We start from the raw sequence: 16,500 nt of genomic DNA, 5'->3' as shown, positions 1-16,500 counted from the left end.
GTTCAGCTTCTCACAAATAAAGGGGTCAGTGGAGGGAATTCCCGTGCCTGGTCTGTGGAGAGCTGGGAAGGAAGCAAGGATTTACTGAGTGTCTCTTTCTGTCACTCACATTTTCTTTACAAAGATGTTGGCTTTACAAAGGGCAAACCTCTGACTTGTGGAAAGCAGTTTACAAATTCACTGCTCGGTACAGAGACAATCTGATTTTTATTTTGGTTTATTTTGTTGGGTGGGGGAGGGATTTGCCTTAAGCACACCCCTGTTTCCATGTGCATGTATCCATTTTGCTCTGGTTTTTCCTTGGAGATGCCTGGATTCCGTTTGTTTTTAGTCTGTGAAAACACGTGGGGTGGATTCTGTCACTTGGCCTCAGCCTGCCCTGCACTGCACACGATATTATGGAAACCTTGGAGAGCAGCATCTATTTTAGTGGTGCCCAAAGGTGAAAATGAAGTGGTATTGACACACCAGAGGCTGCTCCCGCATCCACAGTTTTTCCAATTGTATCTTAGAAAAATAAATACTCCAGTGCCACATACTATTGGATTTCTAAGCAAGGGGCTTGCTGGAGTTGCTGTTATCAACAAAGTCAGACTGTACAAAGGGAAGTGTTTGTAATTATTTACTCTGCTGCAGCAACATCCACAGGGTGTGAGCAGGAAGGGGCACCATCTGTGCTTCGTGTCGTGTAAACAGAGGAAATCATACTTCTGGCTACTGGGAAGTTTATAGCCTTAAACCCTGTTTTTGTTCTTTAATCCTAAATCTAAGCAATAATCAGCCATTTCTCCAGCAGAGGATTTTTCTTTTCATGAAACCTTAAGTACTTGCATTGCATCAGCCAGTTAAGTTTCAAAATATTGGATTCCTCTGTGTGTGATGTGAGATATAATGTGGGAGAGTATGAAAGGGTGCATAATGAAGGGATCAGGGGCAGGATTTTAAAACATAATGAAAAGTTGCTGCTTAGGAACTTAATGGTATTTCATTTTCATGGACGTTGTACAACACATAAAATAATAAATAATTAGTGTTAGGTTGTTAACTGGACAATGCTGGACTTGCACCGTGTAAAATGTACTCAGAGAATTATTTTATTTGTGTGTTTTGCTGCTCTGAAATTGCTCTTGTTCCAATCCTAAACTTCCCTCTGTTCCTGATGATGTCCAGTAGAACCTTACTTGATTTCTAAGAGGAAGAGAATCATATTAAAGGCTACATATAGGAGCAGCAATTTAAAAAAAATTATTTTAAATTCTACTTTTTCTGAACAATTGATACTGCAAATTTTTGTAATTGATTTTTTTTCAGCTGCAAGAAATGTTAAAGTTTTTCTCCTTTATGGATTAACTACCACAGTTATGTTATAATTTTCTCATAGATGATACTTATTTCAAAGAATGCACTAGTTAAAGACGTATATTTAAAAATATATATTATAGACATCCTCCTGTCTAGTATTTATCGTTATTGAGAAGTGCTGTAGGAATGGTTTCTTTTTATCTTAAATCTCACAGAGTACACTTTTCATATTGAAGTCCTACTACAGGATTCCTTTCTAAATACACTACGTCAAACTTCCATAATAACAATTAACGTTTCTTCTTTTTCTGCATATTTTTTTCCTTTATTTGTATCTTAAATTTGAGCATTTGCTAAACTTTGTTATTTGAGAGTGTGAAAGTTCAGTGCCTGATTGTTTTCCCTGTGTTTTAAAAGGAATATATCCTAAATGAGGTCATATGGGGGGTTTTACATTATAAAAAAAGACGGAAAAGAGGAGTCTTAAAATAATAAACTTCTGATACAGAATCTGGTTCTCCAAAAATTGTTTAGTTTCAGTAGTGGCATGAAAATGGGAGAATACATTAGAAATGAGTTGGTCTTTATCTTATAGCACATTTATTTTAATAATTTTTACTCCTCCTTGTTGCTGTTTATTATTTAATATATAACCTCTATTTTATCACTTTCTGGCATGCTTTCCTTTATAGAAATTCAGTGTATTTTAGATTTGCCTGGAAGACCAAGAGGTACTAAGAAATTATCTTCAGGAATTTGTTATAATTACATTATATCCACATGAGCACCAAAAGAATTTAGCATGATTAATGCTATTATAAGGCATAGAAGGGTCAGGAACAATAGTTTGCTGCTGTTCTAAAAAGAATTAAGTACTTGAACGAGAAGAAATTCAAGAATTCAAACACTTTTTTTTTTTTTTAATAGATATAGCTGAGAAAATAGAAATAGTAGTTGTTTTTTAAACTACTTATGAGAAACTTAATAGCAAATACTGACACGTGTGATTTAGTTTTGTTGTGGATGAAAGCTGACAAGTGGAATAAACTTGTTGGGAATTAGAGCTTTTTCTTTGTTTTTAACGTTTATTAAAGTGACTCAAATTTTACTTTACTTTATTATATTAGAACTTATCTATCAACCCACAATAAAATAATGCAACTTGTGTTTCAAATAATATCTGTTTGGTTAGTCCTCTGGATTTATCCTGGCTCTGGGAAGGTGGAATGGAGTCCATTGCTACCCATTTTTAAAGCTTTTATATGCAAATAAAGGGATGATGGATACTAAAACAAAATACTATGTTAGAAAACCCCCAAACAGCAGCAATCTCACAAAAATGATGTGTGGCAAAGCCAAACTGTGATGCAAGCCTCATCAGGATTTAGGACAATGTGAACAAATTTGCAATTTTTCCTGTGAAATTCTGGTTTTAGCCCTAATTTTTTACACCTCTAAGAGAGGTTGCCAAGGTCAAAGCTACGTTAAGCACTAGCCTGTGTATTCTCTTGATGTGTTACTCCTGATTAGGAGCAACACATCAGGATAATTTGTTTTAGTAGGGGCTGGAGTTTTTCCCCTGGTGCATTTCTTCTGCAGCTTTGTGTGCAAATATTTAAGGAGAATAAACATTTTTCTGTGATGCTGTGGAGTGAAACATCTTGTGTTGCTTTAGTTGTTCATAATCCCTGGACTCTGTATTTATCATTAGGATTTATTTTGTTTGTGGTTTTTATACTTTTAATAGATAAAATATTTAAATATTTATTTTCTGCAGTTAACACATCAAAGTAGGTTCATTCTTTCTTTTTCTGGCTGCGGGGCCAGGTAGAGTAGAGGAGTGAATTTCATTATATTTAACTATTCACTTAAGTGTGATTTCACCTAATTGCTGGGGTGATTAGTATACCTGATTTTTATAACACCATAAAATGAAATATTGTGACTGAGACTGTATTTTTACCTCTTGTTTATTTGCTTTGCTAACAATTAGAAGCTGAGTTCTTTGTACCTCATTTAGCTTTCCTGCTAGCTAAGGAACTGAGGGGAACTTGCTTTGTAGTGGCTGTGAAATATAGCTAGGATTATTTCCTTGTGTAATGGGAAACTTCTTCACAAGGCATTTTTAGTTAATGATAGCCAAACCACTATGAAAATCATGAACTGAATTTTGCTCTCATTGTGATTAAGCATGCCCTTGTTTATGTTTTATGCTGGTATTTCTTTTTCACTTTGTACAATCTTGATGCTGTTTACTGATGATGTTTTCTTCCCCCCTATTGTCTAACAGCTCTTATATTTGTACTTTCAGTTTTCTCCATCACAATAAAATATTAAAAACTCCTTCGTTTCTTAAAAAATGTTTGGCATGGACATGGTGGGGTCGGGGATGATGGGAGGGATTTGACCTGGGATTCCAGCAGGGGATGGGGACAAGAGAAGGGAATCTGGGGCGCTGCTTTGGAGCTTGGAGAGCACTCAGTCATGTTTTTAACCTGCTCCCTTGAGAAATCCAGTAAGAGAAAGTCATCTTTTGATAGTCATTGCTTAGCAAATCACCTACATGTAGGGGCATATTTCTGCTTCTGCTGGTGGAAACCAGGCTGAATATGTTGTATTTCTTATCAGGTGTTCCAAGAGGCTGAGCAGTGAGATTGCTGTTGGAATGGTGCAGGAGAGTCCTGGTTTTCCTACATTTGGAACTGTTTTGCAGCCCAGTGTGCTGAACTTGGAATGATCGTGTGAGTTTGCTAAAAACTGCTTTCCATTCCATGCATTTTGCAGAGTGCATCTTCTTCTGACAACATCCTTGGGTTTTATATTTAAGTGGAGAATTTATTTTTTACAAGTTTCGTTAGCTGGATGTAACAATAATTTAGTAGATGCAATAAATGCATTAAATGAGTTTTGTCTGGCAGTTTGAAAAACGTTGGTTTAATATAGAAGAGTTAAATAATGATTATTTTCTCTTTTGTGCCTCTAAAATGCTGTCACAAAGGTGGCAGGTGCAAACAGATGAGATGAGCATGTACCTGATGGTCTCTGCAAGTCAACCACTCATTAGATAGACGTGAAAAGCGACAGCTTCATTACAACCACAAATCATACATTGACTTTCCTTAGTTGTCTTTCACCCTTTAATTTGTTAAATTTTTGCTTGTAGCAAAGGAGCTTGAAGCTTGAAAGGAGTTGTTGGAGGCTGGGGGTGAGGGGGTTTGCTGTCTGTTGCCTCCACACCTCCAATTTGGATATAATGCATTTACCTCCCGTGCTTCTGCGTGCCTGAGGCTCCTGCATATTTAAAGGCTGGGTATTCAGAGATTGTCTGTCGTGCTTTTCCTTTCTGTTCTGATCACGCAACCAGAGGAGAGCAGCCCACAGAACCAGAGGGACAAGGCTGGGGCACTCTTCCCCTTGTGGGTTTTTTTTTTCTCCTTCACCTAAGCTTCTCTCTTGTCACACGCTCTGCATTTGGGTGGAGGAAGAGTTACCAGGCTGAGTGTGCAATTTTATAAATCAGGTGTCTGTGGAATATTTGCATGTTAACACGCACAAGGAGTTTGGCTTAAAGGCATAATACTCCTTTTTACTCCAGGAGATCCTAAAGGCAGGCACATGAAAGTCAGAACAGTGCTGAGAACCACTGCCAGTAGAAGACAAAGAAAAAAAATTAAAACTAGAATTAACATTCAAGCAAAACCACAATTACCAAGTGACTTATGAGGCATCAGTTGATTAAAATGTCATGTTTATATTTAACAAAATTGAAAATGATTTTTATTTTCCTAAAAGGAAAGCCAGGAAAAGTGACAATGGCACAGAGTGGCACGTGGTTTCACTTAATTAGCTCTTCATTGTACATTTGTTGCTCTGCTCCTTAAATTGTATTTCCAATGAAATTCAAACTGTTATGTAATTAATTAAAAATGTCCTGTACCTATTTTGTTTCATAACCATGGTAGCTCCCTTCTTCTTCCCCCAGAGAATAGGAGAAGGTTTAATGGTAGAATAAGAGAATAAGGGATCAGCTGGATATGTCAGGAAACAGGAATATTCTGCTACACAACTTAATTAAGCCCCAGGTTGGATAAAAGAGAGATTCCCCCTTCTGATGACTCTCTGGCCCCTGTTTTCAGTTTAGATAACCTTAATTTTCTTTTTCAAATGAATGTGACTGAACTAAAAGCAAAAAAATGTCTTTGGTCTTCTTTTCTCCCCAGTGTGAAATCCTTAATCCCATTTTAAATACCAGCAGCATTAATGGCAGTTAATAGCAATTACTGCATGTGTACTTTGATACAGGAAAAAACCCAGACATTTAGGGATTGGTATCACACTCGTGGTGTTCTGTGTTGTAAATTATTTGCAGATGAGGTTAATTGAGCCATCTCACTGCACAGCTTTAATTCCAACATGAAGGTCACAAATTGAACCACAAACCTGTGCAGTAATAATCAGCACATACCCTTTAAAGGATATCCCTGATGAAACTCAGTGTGAAATAGACAGTTGCATTCCTCAAAGCCTGCTCTGAATTAACATCTACACCACGGTGTAGCTTTCAGTATTAAAAATACAGTTTTAGTAGAAATACAGACATATTTTCATATATGAAGGGCTATGCTAATTTACAGTAAGTTATTTTTATTGTATGTTTCATTTTAGAAAAAAAATTGTCCAATCATTATAGAATTTTCTTAGATGTAATTGCTAATTTTAAAATGACACAAAAACTAAGTTTAGAGAATTGAAAGAGGGACTTTTGCTTAGTTTTCCTTGATTTACTAAATTAAAAAAGTCCTAGTAATTGCAGCAAGTGATCTGTAAAGCAATGGAAGAAAGTGAAGCCAATTTTGATAGTTTTCCATATGAAACTGGTCTTAAGGTCACTCTCTCAGCATTGCACCCACCATGAAAATTTCAGTGATGTACTTGTGGCTTTGAAAGAATGAGAAATGTATGTCCTATGATTCAAAATAGGAAACCAAAAAAGTAGAGTAATGGATGCAATTCATAACTACTCCTAAATATGTTTCACTTTAGAAATACTTTGTGAGTCCCTCACAATATTCAAGCTGTATGGCAAGATCTAATTTGAACTATAAAATATTTAGAGTTTCTGAGACTTGAGGGAGAAAAATGTATGTCCTAACTCAAATTATCTCATTTTATCGAATTATGCTGAATAGAATATAAGAAGTAGAGGTTGAATCTCATTTCAAGTGAACAGCCAGAAGACCCAATACAAAGAAACATGAATTTGTGATCTTATATCTATATTACTTAAAAACATTTTGTAAGTGCTGTGAAATCCATACTAGCATCGTGATTTAAAGAAAGGAGGTTTATAGACAAAACTTAAACTCTAAATGTAGTTCACCTAGAAAAGAAATATGAACTCTTATTCTGTAGCCCAGCAAATATCTTTGGAGGAAAGTGTGGTTTTAATTCTGTTTTACTCGTGGAAAAAACCAAAGCCTTGAATTTGCAGGGAAAAGACAGAGTACTACCCCATTGTGGCTTTTTTCAGTGCAAGTTTAGAGAAATAAAAAGCAATGGATGACACTTTTCATTATAAAAGGATGAAACATGTGGTTGTGTAGCACAAAGGACATTGGCTAATCAGTTATTCTGCATCTAAATATGGGTTTAAATGAGATTAGGAATCCAGACTGTGCAAGAGATTTCCAAGCCCAGAGGTCAGAGAACATGCTAGTGAGGTAATAGGAAGTATTCATAAAAGCTTCTCTGCATTAGAAGCTTTTAAATTCACTTCTCCTCAAAGAAATCCTTCCACCAAAATACTTTTGGCCATGTGGTTTTGACCTGTAATGCCCAAATTTTATCAGGCTACCTGGTAATTTGGAAAGAATCCAAATCTCTTGAGGAAAAATATGAATAAATCATAAATCTGTGATTTGAATTGGAAATTGTTGAGGTTTTTGGTGGGGCTGGGTATGTTTTATTTAAGTCTAATTCCATTCTTTAGGACACAGTGTAAAGCAGAGCAAATCTGACTCCTGTAGGGTCTTGGTTACACAGAAGTATGTGGAGAGAGAGACAGAAACATGTAGGGAGAGAGTTCATCTCTTTAGCATACTGAACATTATTACACAATATTTTTCTGCTTTTATGCCATTTCACTTGAAATTTAAAAATTACATTTTGAAATTGCTAATTATTTCATTCCAAAGTGGCACCTTAAAATCTTCAACTGGAATTTTGAAAAAAATCATAAATGATTTTAAATCAGCCTAACAACCACAGAGTGTTTTGTTTTGTGATTTAGTCTGGGTTTCTTTGACAAGTCTATTAATAAGTCCTGTTAAGTGTGGAATAAATCTATAGGATGTTTATGTGGCACAAAAGCAGGTCTGATAAGCATAATAAAATGAATTTCAGAGCTATGCCTGTGTGGCAATAGCTACAGCAGATAGCCAGGCATTTTCTCCCAACCTGGATTTTCCAAGGGAGAAAGAGTCAAGGATATCATAGAAGAGAAAAATGTAAGATTTTCACTTTGTTTTTCACTTTTTCTGAAGATGAAACATTTCTTTTACATATACATCTCCAGACACCGTTTAAAAGGAAATATTTTTTCCAAGAAATTATTCTGTGAAAATTTCTGTTTCAGTTAAGGACAAAATTATTTGTGAAAAATGGTTTCCACCAGTGAGGAATATTTTTTCTTAATCAGCTTCGAGATATTGTGGTTAAAAATCAGACCAAACAAGAGGTCTGACAGAACAATATATCCCATTCAGGATGAACACAGAAGGATAAATTCAGAATGTAAATCTGTGAGGAAGAGTAATTACTCCAAGAAACGTCCAATTGTTGCTGACTAGATGTTATCACATGCAACCCAAAAATGATTGTTGTTGATGGCTTTGGTTTCCCTCCAGGACAAGAAGCAGAGCTTGCCACACTCCTGGGCCCTTCTGTGGGAGTGGGTGAACCCATGGGATCTTCAAGAGGTTTTGTGGGAAGTGTGTCCCCACTGGGAGTTTGGGACAGGTGCCTCCAGCAGTCGTGGTGGTGGGGGATGCAGGGGCAATACAAACTGAGATCTTTCCCAAAGCAAACCTCCCTTCCCCCCAGGTTTGCCTTGGGAATGGGATGTCATTCATAGCTGAGTCTGCACCAATTGTGCTTTTATGAGCAATTAAATAATTAACAATGTTGACATCTAAATTATATTTGCTTGGCATCTGAGTTAACCCCTTACTGAGACCTCTGGGAAAAATTCCACTTCTAGGAGCCAATCCTTTAGACTTGGGCAGACATTTCTCTGGTTTCACATCCATGTTTGCTTTCCTGCTGCTACACCTGGAGATTTAGGGCTTGATTCTGCAATGAATTTAGCACTTTGATGCAATCCATTGGGATGCTTTAATATCAAAGTCAATGACACTGTTTTTGCATTTGAAGGGAAATGTGTCCTTAAAGCAAAATACTAACTGGATCAGCTTCCTCACTGGCTTTTTGCTTCTTTCTTCCTAAGTAAAAGCAAATTAGATTTTCCACAAGAGTCAGTGCCTATTTAAGAAATGTACTTAAGCCATTTGTTTTACTCTGGTTAATACCAGAAAGTTTTGTGGTTTTTGCATTGTGGAGGTTTTTCTTGTTTCTTTGTTTGTGGAGGTTTGAATTTTTTTTTTTTTTGGTTATTTTTTAACCAGAAAAATGGAAGCTTGATTTATTTAACATACAACAAGCACAACATCTCTTTGTATTTCAATGGACCCTCATTCATTCAGATTTTGTAATACCAAAAACCTCAGAGCTTGGGAATCAAGTGATGGTCATATATCAGCTCACTTGCTTTTTACATCTCCTTAATTGATGAAAGCAATGTCATCTCTGTTTCAAGGCATCTTAAACATTAAAAATGGTGTTGTGATCAAATCAAGTCATAGCTAGTCCCTCAATTGGAGCTTAAAGAAGAGAAATCCTTCCCTCAGCTTTTCCTCGGCATTTATCTCAGCCGTGCAGGCTCTAATCAGGAAATAAACTCAGATCTAATTAGCTTTATCACTTAATTAGAGATGTATTTTTGGATTTATGCTTTACTGACCTCACTGCCACTGAAATTAAATTATTTAACTTCTGAAAAAAAATCTCTTCAAATTCACACCTCTCCATTCATCAGATTGTTCTGTTTGATGCCAGGCAACCACTTGCTTGTTTGACGGCAGAAATATCTTCAACCATGCTTGGGTGTAGATGCTGCTTTAGTCAGCTCCAGGGATTCAGTTCTTCATTCTCTGCCTGTTTTTTTCCAGTCTCTCAAATCCATGTCTGTGGACATTTCCTGCCTTACCTCCCTTTCTGACAAATAAAAAGCACTCAGAAAGATCAAAATGCTTTGAGAAAGCACGGGTGAAACCACAAGGACCTTTGGACAGTCTTGACTCTCTTTAGAAAGACTGAATAACTGGGCAATGGTGGGGTTTATTTGTTTGGTGTTGTGGGGTTTTTCTCCCCCTGGTTTTTTTTTTTTTTTTTTTTTTACTATTTCCTTGTGACTCTCAAATTATTTTGAAGAATATCTGGGTTTTCAATTGTTGGGTTTACTTTGTTACTTAAGCTAATGCTGCCTGCTACAGAGTCCAAACTCTAACCTTGTGTTCTGAAGTCAGCTTCCCAAGGGATGCTTTTTTAGGCTTGTGTCCCAAAGAAACAAAGTTTGATCAGTTGTTTTCTCAGTCCCATCCTCTCTTTCTCTTCTCCCTTCCCAAACTATTTTGAAATTAATTCCCCTGCTTTAAATTAAGCTGAAAACAAAGCTGCAGTCTCAAAGATGATCTAAAGTTCAAAAGCAAGTTTCCCAAGAGATATCCAGGGATAAGAGAAAATACCCCAAATTATGCAAGTTGAAGGAGAATGGCCTGAACATAGTTCATGGGTGCTCTGAGTGTTTCATCTTAGGGAGGGACTGTACTTGTCATGGCCAGTGAGGGAAAGCAGCCAAGAAAGTTAAAAAAACTTCAAAAAACCCCAACTTTGTGACTTCTGTTTGGGAAATTAAACAGCCGTGCTCCAGTCCCGACCGTTTTGTTCTCAGAACGACTGCAATCAGTGTGCAAAAGCTCCTCATGCTGTGATGGGCTCCCTCCAGGAGATTTCAGGTTTTTTGGAGCTGGTTCATTTGCTTTCATGTGTAATGCTTGATATAAAACCCCTACTGTCTTCTGGTGGGTGGAGAAAAGCATCTTGAACACAGTGTGAGGGTGATCCCGCCAGAACAGGCAGCAAAGCATTTGCATTTTAGGGGGGAAAATGCTGAATTTTACCACTTATAAACGTGTTTCACTGACATCAGTCCACCAGCAGGAGATGCTTGTAACCCTATGTCTCCCCTTGTCATTGAAGTCCATTATTTAAATTCTGCTTTTTTCCTTCCAGAACTTCTCATTCTTGCTAATTTCTCTACCCATTTCTTCTTTCATTTACCTTTTATGCAGGACTCTACAGCACTGGGCTTTTGACTGAGTACTCACAGTATTATTTCTCCAAACATTGGTAGAAGCCTTATAGGGAATGTGGTTTCTGTGTGTTGATTGGGTTTCTGGGATGTCCTTTTTTGTGTTTTGATTTGCTTAGTTTTTGTTTGTTTTCCTCTGGCAGTACAAAAATTTGTTCAAAATTTGTTGAGCTCAATTTTTGTTTAAATCCATCTGTATAATCACCACCTCTCCTAGGTGTGATATTATTTATGTTCTAGTTTTTAATGGGAGGCCTTTGCTAAAGGTTTTGTTTGTGTGTGTGTGTCCCTCATTATTTTGGGAGGCAGAGCAAAAGAATAAAATTGTGTATACACAATTCTTCACTTAGAAACTGCTGTTGGAGATTTGCATTCATAATTACCCTGCAATCATGGATGAACTCCAGGGTAAATTAGCATCTGCTAGTGAGAATTTAGGAGACTTAACCCCCCCATCATGATTGATTATAGAACAGTCTCTCAAATTCAATAAAATTTGACCACCAATTTTTTTGTTTGTTGTTGAAGCTGTGATTTTTTCAGCTTGGATTGAGATCCAGCAATGCCTGGCTGTTAATCCAGGCTGTCCTGCTGCCCAGCCTTGACCTTTTGCTCCTTCCCATTATCCTCCTTTCCTCCTCCTTGGCACACAAGTGGCACTGCTTACTTTTCCTGACATGTGGTGCTGTGGCCAATTAAGACTCGTAATCTGAAATATTTCGCTGATAGGACCTGGGGAGGCAGAACTGCTGTTTTTTCAGCCTTGCATGTACAAACTCTGCTGTTTAAAACCCAGGATCTTATAGCCAGCATTTAATTGAGTATTTCTGTTGTCTTTTAGACTGGTTCAAACAGCTCAGGACCTTAGTTTCAGTATTCTGACTGGATATTATGCTAGGCTATGAGTGCTACTAAGAAGGTAACTTCAAATGCCATTTATTTTGCTGAATTCAGTGGGAGAAAAGCTCTGTGTATTTTAAAGGAATATATTGTACAGCAAAAAAAAAAAAAAAAAAAGTGTTTTTCCACTTAAATTAAGGGCCAATGAGCACAGTGCTGTGCCAACTTGTGATTTACTGCTGATCCATCCTCCTTTTGTATTTTGTCACAAATACTTGAACAATTTCAGCTCTTCTCCAGCATTAGAACAGGTTCATCCTGCCCCTGCCGGATATTTCATTAATTGCAGTGGTACCCTGATTTTTACAACATGTTCATTCATCATTCAGGACTTCAAAACGTTTCTCTGTTTTGTCTTCCAGGTGTTGTAGCCAGCCCTCAGAAGGGTCTGTCCTTGATGCTGTGGAAATGGGAGCAAACCTTTTGATTTTGTTATTGTTGGTGCTTCAGGAGAAGGTGCCGAACGCAAATTCAGAGGAAAGTAGGTGTGAGAGGAGTGAGGGAGGGAAGAGCAAGCTGAGGTGAATAATTCACTCAGCAATTAGGAGAATCTGAGGGCTGAAAGATGAGTCAACACCATGAGCTGTTTTCCTTAGGCTTGGAGAGAAGCACCTGTGAGCCCTGGCGCCGTTCCTGACCAGGTCATGTTTGTCCTGCTGCTGCACCATCCAGCTTGCAGTTATTTAATACAGTTTAGAGAAAGGAAGTGAAATGTTTTAGCTGGTTTCCTAAGGAAATGAGGCTTAAGCAGTCACTCCACATGCCAAATTTGACAGAATTTTGTGGAAGTCAGCATCTGGGATCCAGAAGAGAGACTCAATTCATGTTGATGCTAGGCAGAAGCAAGGCAGTGGTCATCAGGATGGTTGGAATGCACAGAGCTGGACTAGTCACAACAAGCACTGTTCCTTGCCAAGGGAGCCAACAAGCCCAAAATTTTATGTAGTAGGGAAAGGAAATCTGAGTATTGAAGAGGAAAAGCCAGGAGGGAAGGAGCTGGGATTATGACAATCACAGAAAGGATGAAATGAGGCAGAAAACCATAGGGTTAGGCTAGGAGATATGTAAGAGGTGTAGAGGTATTGTGGTGGGGGTGACAGAAGACCCGAGGAAACAGAACTCCATAGAAAACAAATTTTCTACAGCTCCACATTCTGCAGCAATGCTTTTAAATCCTGAGACAGTGTGAAAGAAGAGGAGAATCAATATTAGCTGATAATGTTCCTGCTTATAGGGGATTTATAGGGGAACTGAGAGGAAAAATTTTTTCTTGGTGATGCTAAGGCTAGCTGCTTGTAGGACCATGGGTTCAAGATGCTTGAGGTCAGTTTCCAAGTTACTGGGGCATCTAATTCGAACAACTCCTCCATAACTTGAAAACTTAATCACCTGCAATTTAGATTGGTCCATTTTATTTGTGAACTTGATCTCTCATCTCCCAAGCACCATCTGCTGCAGCACCAGAGTGATGTACACATCACTGCATTTCAGAGAGATGAGGAATTTGGCATGAGGCAGTGAGAGGGGATTGAAAAAAGAATGCAGGAATGCATAGGGGACCACGTACAAGTCATGTGTGATGAAATAACACTGCCCTGGTAAATAGAGATGGCTTCAAGGAGTGAGAAGCCAGAGCTTCAAACAGCAGAAATAGTCCACGTGAGATAGATGAGGGGAAGATGAGCGTTTCTTGGATGGAGAGGGAGCAATTCTGGCAGCAAAGGCAGGCCTGAGTGGGTAATTGAAATGTGCTGCCGAGCACACAGAACCAGCCAGGGGATGAGGCTGAGCTCTCTGTTGTTCTGTTTTCTTGTGAGGTGACAGAAACAAATCTATTGAAGTTGGAGAACGTTTAAGTGCCTTTTGAATATTTTTCTATTAATGACTCTCCTGGCAGTCCTTCAAAATCCATCAGCTTGTTGGTTTAAAGAGCTTTTTTATTAACACACTCTCCTGAATCACTTTCTGTTGTTCTCTTTCAAAAGGTGGGGAAAAAAAGGTAAAAAGATATGAATTAAAACCCCCTTGGTCTTTCTAAGAGGAGGAGGATTTGCCATCTGTGCAGGTGATAGATGAATTTGAAATATGATCTCTCAGCTCTATGGCAATTCTGAACACCTTGATAGGACCCAACCATTTTACATATTCCTACTGGTACAGAAAACCAAATCTTTTTTTCAGCTTCATGTGTTTGAAACTGCAGCTTAAGTAGTTTGCCATAAAAGCAAGAAAGTCTTTTAAAAAGGGATATATTGTTGAATAAAAAAAAAATTAATAAACTGGAGGTGAAGTCCATGTGCAACCTATTAAATTATCCACGATTTAGACTGCGTTCTCAAGTTTTACACAGCAAAATGTCTAACCTTAGACGTGCAATGTAATCAGCGGGTCCCCAAACGTGTAATAATGTTCTTCATAGGGTTCTTCTTCTTGTTTGCACAGCTGCCAGATGGTGTGTGCCATATCCCATTTCACCACGTTGTTATTATTATTATTTCTGTCTCAGGACTGGTGAGTGCTGCAGGCCGGATGGGATATTTCACACTCGGAGCTCGTCTGTGAGTTTGAGCCATGCATTAACAAAGGCTGGATCTCTGCAAAGCCCCAGACTGGGCAAGAACTTCAGTTGTGGAAAGTGTCAGTTCTTTGGGGCAGGTGGTCTTAATGCTTGTCCTTGAAACTCCCAACAAGCTTAGCCCAGAGACTAACTTTCTCCTCCTTCAAACCTCTCCTGAGTTTCTTCTTGTCCCGGTAAAAGCCCACTCTGTCAAAATCTGTCGTGGAATCACAGGATAAGTTGGGTTGGAAGGGACTTCTGAGGATGAGACTCCCCTTACAGTGAGCGTCTTCAACCAGCTCAGGTTGCTCATTGCCCCATCCACCAACAGTAATTTTAAACTTGATGCTTCCATCTCTTAAAATTATCCATTTCCATCCTCACCTCTGAATTCCTTAATGATCTCTCTGTGTGTGCTGTCTGCAGCTCCTGCCCCTTCAGGTTCCCCTCACATTATCTCTAAACCACCCTTGCCTACATACTTCCCCGGAACTGTCCTGCCTGCCACCCCTGGAGGTTTCCTCAGTACAGGTTTTTGGGTGGCACCTTCATCTTGGCTCCACCTATCCCCTGGAGATCCTCTCAGTGTCTGAGACACGTTGTTTGCATGTCATCTTTGATATAACCCTAATTCTTGGCTACACAGGAATGGTCTCTAGACCTTCCTCCTAGAATCCCTAAATCCAAGCAGCCACATCTTCCCATCTTTTCCCTGGCCTTGATTGCTGCCACTGCACTTGGCTGGTTTGAAGTGCTGCTGCTAAAATAATACTGCATTACATTGGTTGCATTAACTCCCTTTCTTCTTTGTATCATTGCTTCTTCTTTCTTAAAGAGTTCAGCTTTGTAGCGTTTGGGTGTTTTCTAAAATAAGTCCTTTTTCATAGCCTGCATGTGTGGGGACTCACACAATAGTAAGTGTCCACTGAACCAGAGGCAGAATCCACATGGAGTTAAATGTACAATCCAAATTTCCCAGGAACAGGGAGAGAATGAATGAATGGTGTGCAAATCAGAGTATGGATGTTGCTGCCTTCCATTCCTGTCTGTGTTGTAGCTGATCTTTATGATCTTAGGGAATTCACTTTCCAACTCTGTGCATGGTTTTTCTCCTGCACTACGAGTTGCTTGCACAGCCCAGTCCTAATCATAGCAGAGCATCCCAAAAGAAGGAGGAATGAGCAATGTTTACAGCTTTCCAGCGATGGTTTTCTCAGCCTCTCCCTGGTGTGCCTGTCTGTGTGTGTCTCTGTGTGTGTTTGCTTTCACAGTCAAAAGCATTCTTGGCAAATGTAATCTCCAAGCGAAGAGAATGCTCCAGCTGTTTATCTATTATGCCTTTTGGCACCAGGGAGCCAAAAGCTGGACTCCACAATAAAGCAATCAGTTGCACAGAATTTGGCCAGCTCTAATGGGAAAGGGAGGCAACAGCTATTTTAAAATATCTATTCAGTAGATTAAAAAAAAAAAGTTTTATAAAGTACATATCTTATTTTGTGCATGAGCAGGGCTTGTTCAACAGCTGAGGAAAATAACTCCTTGAAAGAGTTAGAAAGTAGATAATAAAGACACGTTAGCCTAAGAAACAATTTTTTTTTCCCCTAGTAAACAATAAAAAAAAAAAGGCAAAAAGTGGATATGGGCTGAGGCTCATCTGAAAATATGTGAGGCTGATTTCACCCATCATCAATTTCTTGTACTGATGCCTGTCACAGCCAGTGTTGAGCTGAGAGCATCTCACTTCATCTGCTTGTTGTCATCAGATTTCAATAATTCTCCTTTGCATCCCCTGGGACAAAAGGGGGCCTGATTCCTTGCACCTTAAGTGATAATTCTTTTAACAGCTTGTATGCTGATAGAGAAATGGGACCAATATTTAATATACCTTAGATGTAGTGTTAAAGTTTAGGCTCATTTTTCATCTGGTGCCAGTTTTGTTCTCTTCAAAGTCATTCCTGTGATCCTCACGGGATTGGTCTTTCACTTCATGTGTTGCATCCTCTTTTGTGTTTATACAAGTGACAGGATTGTGCAGCCTAAGTCTCTTGATATGAATTAGAATTTAATAATCGTAATGGTTGCCTTTCCCTCCTTCCTAGTACTTTCCATAAATTTGTATCCACAAATTTCCAGATAATTGGGACAAATTATTTAAACATAATGCCATAATCTGGTCCATAATTGTAGCCATCAAAAAGGGCTAAAATTCAAATTTTCAGGACAAGAAGTGGCTCTGCATCAGTACAGAAACTTC

At 38.5% G+C, this 16,500-nt stretch overlaps 1 long non-coding RNA gene across 6 annotated transcripts in view; it reads left to right on the top strand.

Annotated features, from left to right (window-relative positions):
* The window catches only part of LOC138116644 (uncharacterized), a 111,671-nt gene that overhangs the window by 69,085 nt on the left and 26,086 nt on the right, over window positions 1–16,500 (top strand). For 3 of the 6 annotated variants that reach the window (XR_011154267.1, XR_011154265.1, XR_011154271.1), the window contains exon 2: window positions 3,931–4,043. The exons of 2 other annotated variants lie outside the window; for them this stretch is intronic. This is a non-coding gene — a long non-coding RNA (uncharacterized lncRNA). Of the gene's footprint in view, window positions 1–3,930; window positions 4,044–12,051; window positions 12,171–16,500 lie in introns of all 6 variants that reach the window. One more of the 6 variants, XR_011154269.1, reaches the window with a different exon arrangement.

Source organism: Aphelocoma coerulescens, chromosome 1 (assembly GCF_041296385.1).
Source record: "Aphelocoma coerulescens isolate FSJ_1873_10779 chromosome 1, UR_Acoe_1.0, whole genome shotgun sequence".
Taxonomy (NCBI): Eukaryota; Metazoa; Chordata; class Aves; order Passeriformes; family Corvidae; genus Aphelocoma; species Aphelocoma coerulescens.
This window is presented reverse-complemented; position numbering and strand designations above follow the sequence as displayed.